This window comes from Schistocerca piceifrons, chromosome 3 (assembly GCF_021461385.2).
Source record: "Schistocerca piceifrons isolate TAMUIC-IGC-003096 chromosome 3, iqSchPice1.1, whole genome shotgun sequence".
Taxonomy (NCBI): Eukaryota; Metazoa; Arthropoda; class Insecta; order Orthoptera; family Acrididae; genus Schistocerca; species Schistocerca piceifrons.
Window position 1 is genome coordinate 455,105,651 of NC_060140.1, and position 6,693 is coordinate 455,112,343.

At 39.5% G+C, this 6,693-nt stretch overlaps 1 non-coding gene across 1 annotated transcript; it reads left to right on the forward strand.

Moving 5' to 3' along the window:
* Positions 1-6,181: 6,181 nt before the first annotated feature.
* Positions 6,182-6,256, forward strand: Trnat-ugu. Its single transcript has one exon. It is a non-coding gene; the product is annotated as a tRNA-Thr (tRNA).
* Positions 6,257-6,693: the final 437 nt, after the last annotated feature.

The window sequence follows — 6,693 nt, forward strand, 5'->3', positions numbered from 1 at the left end:
AGCCTGTGGATATTGTGAAGAGATTAGCTGATACAATCAAGGGTACTCATAGGAATGTATTTACAGAAAAGTATTACAGTAGATACCCTTTAGGGCAGTTGTAAGTAGGCTGTTTAGGTTTTCTTATTGATAACGCCACGTAGCGCTCTGTATGAAAATCACTGGCTGTGCTGTGTGCAGTCTGTGGCTGGGTGGCATTGTTGTAATATTCGCTATTGTAGTGTTGGGCTGTTGGCTGTTAACAGCGCGTAGCGTTGCACAGTTGGCGGTGAACCGCCAGCAGTGATGGATGTGGGGAAGTGAGATGGCGGATTTTTGACAGCGGATGATCTGGACGTGTGTCCATCAGAAACAGTACATTTGTAAGAATGGATGTCATGAACTGCTATATATATTATGACTTTTGAACACTATTAAGGTAAATACATTGGTTGTTCTCTATCAAAATCTTTCATTTGCTAACTATGCCTATCAGTAGTTAGTGCCATCAGTAGTTTAAATCTTTTATTTAGCTGGCAGTAGTGGCGCTCACTATTGCAGTAGTTCGAGTAACGAAGATTTTTTTGAGGTAAGTGATTTGTGAAAGGTATAGGTTAATGTTAGTCGGGGCCATTATTTTGTAGGGATTATTGAAAGTCAGATTGCGTTGCGCTAGAAATATTGTGTGTCAGTTTAAGCATAGGCATGTATAAGTTTTCTAAGGGGACGTTTCACAGTATCTTCTAGAAAATGGGCTAACCTTCATTGGGACACTGAAAAAGAACAAGAAGGAAATTCATCCGGAATTTTTGCCAAACAGATCGCGAGAATCTGGAAACTGTCTTTCAGAATTTAAAAATGATTTCTGTGTTGTTCGTACCGAACGAGTAGTAACTAGGATGTGGTTTTTAAGTTGTCAATGCATGAAACTGATGATATAGACACTTCTACATTATACTCTGTTGTAAATCTGGACTACAATGCAATCAAATGTGGCCTAGATACTGTTTATTACATGTGTATATCCTACACCCTTCAGGACAACAAGAAGATTGCCCTTGGCCTTATTTTTCTTGTTTCGGGAGATTGGTGAATTCTCATGAGCTGTTCTTCACAAATAATCCAGATGAAAGATTCAGAAGAAGAACGTACCTCAGAAACCTGGTCTTCGCTCTAACGGAGAGCCAGTTGAAACAAAGCGCTCAACTCTTTACTTTACCGACAGACATAGGAGGTGACAGATTTCTGTCACTTTATTGATCATTCGAAAAGGTTGTTAGAAGGAGTGGAAGAAGCTATCTTTGGGGTGGTAAGAAAATAACAAATTTGCTGTGACTTGCAACAGGTCAAAAGATTTGGTGGCAAGCACCACAGCCGCAACGTTGTAACTTGGAATGACTGCAGAACTTCTCCAGACGAACAAAGTGTGATTCTTGGACGTCTTATTCTTTATTGTGACTGGAACGTTTTTACTTAACACCTGCTTTGTTTGATCTTTAAACCTAAAGAGATTGACAGGGCTGACCCAATAAAGTGAACATTTCAATTCCAATGTGTCTATTAAATACTAAAACCAATCTCACATAAAAACTGACAGACGCCTCTAAGGCTGAATTTGACCATAACTTTAACAAAACAACTTTAGTTAAGACCACGTTATTTAAGACCCTTTCAATTCCACTGCCTTAAAATTACAGCCGAGCACGGTTCTAGGTGCTTCAGTCCAGAACCGGGCTGCTGCTATGGTCGCAGGTTCGAATCCTGCCTTGGGCAGGGAGGTGTGTGATGTCCTTACGTTAGTTTGGTTTAAGTAATTCTAAGTCTAGGGGACTGATGACCTCAGATGTTAAGTCCCATAGTGCTTAAGGCCATTTGAACATTACATGTGAAATAACAGTGGACACACAGCCTCCATTTTAATATGAATACTTAGAGCATATTCATTAAAACGTAACTATGGCAATCTTGCAAATTACTAGACTAGGGAACCTTGTGGAGCGAACCACGAAATTATTCAAATGCCCATTTGATTGTAAGATGGGCTTTTCGGGCGTAGAGAGCTACAACTTTGTACAATCATAAGTCTGTAACAACAGAAGTAAGGCCCAAGCCTTAACCACGAAAGGTGGAGCCGACTGAGGGAAGTAATACTTCACTTCCGTTTGCAATCCCACATCGTGTATTTCACCGAAATACGAACCCAGCAAAAGCTACCGATAGGAACACACGTGTTCAGGCGAAGTCCACCGCCTGTAATCCAAACTTGTAATCTAAAGGGAAAGTCTGCGCTTCGGTTGCCCGCTGCCTCAGCTCACTGAAACACAGACCACCCCTGACAACAGGAGGCCAAAAGAAACGTCTTTGACCGATATCGTAAGCAAATTAAACACTTGCTAATAACAGTTAATGAACTAACACTCTGCTAATACATCAATATTATGCGAAAGCAGAGAACAAGCTTAGTAAGAGCCATCAAATAAAATCGAACACACATAACATCACGCGTACGGCAACGTGTTACTATACCAAGAGCGATCACAATCACAGTTAAATAAACGCTCGTAGTAATTAGGTTACTTAACTGGGTGTCTTGATGCTGGTGCGATTTTGCGAAGATGTCAGACCATCACTACGCAAGACGCTACCAACGTGTTCCTCCAAGGAAGCGGGCACAATCACATGTCACGAGGTTGCCGGAGAACGCACAGCGCCGGACAACTCCCGACGCCTCCAGTATATCCACATGATAAGGGCCACCCGTCCCAGGCACGCCGTCTTCGCTTCTGTCCGTCAGCCAGTCGCCGACTCGCGCACCGCCACCTTCCGTTCTCAATGCGTTGTTACCCTTTCTCGCGGTCGGCACTCGCTTATATCCCGAGCCGGCCCAAGCCCCAAGACAAACCTCTCTACTAGGAAATCGATCGTACCGATGTCAGAGATGCTACTGGCACCGGTCCCGCCAGGGCTCAGTGACTGTACAGTACTTCCGTTTCTCTTCACTAAACATTTTTGTTAGACTCTGCTTTAATAAAGGCCCATAATAGTCCTGAAATCTGCGTTTATAACGATCATACTTGTAGTTCAAAACCCCCTTTATAAACTCTAACAGAAAACTAAAAAAATGTCAGTTAAATGGTATTTGACATTAGGCAGCACTGAGTGCCGGTCACACTCACTAGCTCAACTATCTTCAGCGCGCCTGCCACAGGATTAAATATCTGTCACAAGAATAAAATTTATGTTCATTTTTAGTTGATTATGATCTGATAAATACAGATAAATGTTTATCCATCAATTATTCGAATTACAAGAAAACTTAATTTTTTTCTTTTTTAATTTTTGTGTGCTAGAGTGCACGTTTGATAAAATTTTCGTCATAAGTATTAACATCAATTACTTTAAAATTTTGGAATATCTGTTAACTGAATGGGGAAACTGATATTTTTCCTTTTCCAAAATTTTATCCACTTCAGGTCCAATATTTACATAGTTATTAACCCTTTCCATATCATCTTCTACTGGATATAAAGCTGATTTTATTGAATAAAGAAGAGATTATAGCTTTTCTGTTTTTAATTTCTTTTGACAGAATCTGTATAAGTAGGACCAGAAATAGGTTTATGTCTGTTAACACTTAATTCCAAATAATTGATTAATAAGTTGACTATATATTTTCCTTTGCATTTCTTCTGTTTCAGTTAATAGTTTATTTATTGATCATTGACAATAATTTTCTATATCATTTGCTCTTAATAAAAATTCATTACTTGTTTTAAAATTAAAATCTTGTATTTTGTCTTGTCTATTAAAATTACAATAAAACCTCATTTTAACTTTAATCGATTTTCTTTATATTAAAATTTTCTTTAATTTACTGATTACTTCTTCTTTATTTTGATTATTCATATTACTAATTTAGTAAGTTATTATTCTAGATATAAAAGCAAAAGCTTTTCTGTTCATTCATTTAGTAGTTTTAAGTAAATCATCATTTATAAAGTTACAACCTGAAAACTTTAGCTGATAAAAGGTTTGTTCACTTTTTTTTATCTTTTCTGTATTTTCAGTCATTTAATTACCAATATTACCATCAGATCTCTAGGAAAGGTCGACTGATTATTGTTTATTAAGAACAACTTTTCGACTTTAGAAAGATCTTTTAAAGTTTTTTTTCCAGTGCACTTGCAATGTTATTAATGTTGACGTACAGATTTACAGTATGATGGATTAATTGTTGTTTAGTAAACTTAGAATATTTTCTTAAGTTTCTCGTTTTACAGACTTTTTGAAGTTCTTTTATAGTTTCATGTCTTAGTTCTCTCTTATGCATTTCTATCTTATTAAAATAGTCAATAAATTCCAAGAGATCTGATCTAGTTACATTTTAGTAACCTTTTTCTGTGCAATAATTCTCTACATCACTATAACACTATTTTACAATTTTGTTTATAATAATCGTCTAAGTTTTGATTGGGATTTAAATGAAAATTTTAATTGTCAGTACTGTATAAACACGATTTGGTACTACTTATTTGTAAAGAAAAATGTATTAGATTTTCATTTTATAATTAATTGAAATTTCTTTCATTGGTAGAGACAATTTTTTTAAAAATAGGCTCTACAGTAAAGTTAAAATCATGGATAAATTTTGTAAAAAAATGGTCTCTTTGTCGAGAACATCGTCTACTTGAGTGGTGTCAGATCACTGTCCAAGTTAGAGGTTAACGACTGCTTATCTACTGATTGTAACTGAAACACTCTGCAAGCCTTTTGGATTGTTTTATTAACTTTGATAACCATAGTAGCTATGATAATGTGATCATTGATCCCAATCTCTATACTGAGTACGTCGATAAAGCCAAGCAGGTTTATAGCTACCAAATCTAACAAGATATATCTATTGCATGTGGGTTGCTAAACTAAATGCTGAAGAAAGTTTTTGGGAAACATGTGGAAAGTACTTCGCAAGATGAAATGATAATTAAATGGACACCCTAGCTGCAAACAGGCGTTGATATACATCATTGCGGACGTGTTGAAAATGTGTGCCCCGACCGGGACTTGAACCCGGGATCTCCTGCTTACATGGCAGCCGCTCTATCCGTCTGAGCCACCGCGGGCACAGAGGATAGTGCGTCTGCAGGGACTTATCCCTTGCACGCTTCCCGTGAGATCCACATTCCCAACATGTGCATACCACTACATTCGTAGTGCGCCTAATAGATGTTTGCCCATCATACTCATTACTCGTGGCAGATTAATCTACCAAGTCCCGTACGAGTTCGGGCATAGCGTGTGCGTTCGCACAAGAAGGTCAATGGCTGGGAAGCCATATTTTAACTATATATGACGGTAGTATCTGTTCCCGAAAGAACAGTTACCGTGGATGACCATGCAGCTTTGCTAGAAATGAAATGATAATTAAATGGACACCCTAGCTGCAAACAGGGGTTGATATACTTCATTGGGGACATTTCTAGCAAAGCTGCACCGTCATCCACGGTAACTGTTCTTTCGGGAAGAGATACTACCGTCATATATAGTTAAAATATGGCTTCCCTGCCATTGACCTTCTTGTGCCAACACACACGCTATGCCCGAACTCGTACGGGACTTGGTAGATTAGTCTGCCACGAGTAATGAGTATTATAGGCAAACATCTATTAGGCGCACTACGAATGTAGTGGTGTGGACATGTTGGGAATGTGGATCTCACGGGAAGCGTGCAAGGGATAAGTCCCTGCAGACGCAATATCCTCTGTGCCCGTGGTGGCTCAGATGGATAGAGCGTCTGCCATGTAAGCAGGAGATCCCGGGTTGGAGTCCCGGTCGGGGCACACATTTTCAACACGTCCCCAATGAAGTGTATCAACGCCTGTTCGCAGCTAGGGTGTCCATTTAATTATAATTTCATTTCTAGCAAAGCTGCATGGTCATCCACGGTAACTGTTCTTTCGGGAACAGATACTACCGTCATATATAGTTAAAAAAAGGCTTCCCGGCCATTGACCTTCTTGTGCGAACGCACACGCTATGCCCGAACTCGTACGGGACTTGGCAGATCAATCTGCCACGAGTAATGAGTATGATGGTCAAACATCTATTAGGCGCACTACGAATGTAGTGGTGTGGACATGCTGGGAATGTGGATCTCACGGGAAGCGTGCAAGGGATAAGTCCCTGCAGACGCACTATGCTCTGTGCCCGTGGTGGCTCAGATGGATAGAGCGTCTGCCATGTAAGCAGGAGATCCCGGGTTCGAGTCCCGGTCGGGGCACACATTTTCAACATGTCCCCAATGAAGTATATCAACGCCTGTTTGCAGCTAGGGTGTCCATTTAAATATCATTTCATTTCTAAAGCTGCATGGTCATCCACGGTAACTGTTCTTTCGGGAAGAGATACTACCGTCAAATATACTTCGCAAGATTGTCGGTCTGTACCTCCTAATATGAATCCTTTGATTTCCAAGTTTGTACTCGGCAAGTTAAAGACACCTGCAAGTAGTACATCATGATCTGGGTATTCACGTGTTTCTGGCTGAAGATTTTGCTTGAATGACTCTAGTAACTTACTTTCACTCACACTTGTTATACGAGACCAGATTACTTCAGTGTCATACTCAACTTAGACCTCAATAGGGTCAATATTTTTGTGAACTACAATGAACGCTTCCCCTCGTGTTGCGCCTAATCGACCTTTCCGATGTACACT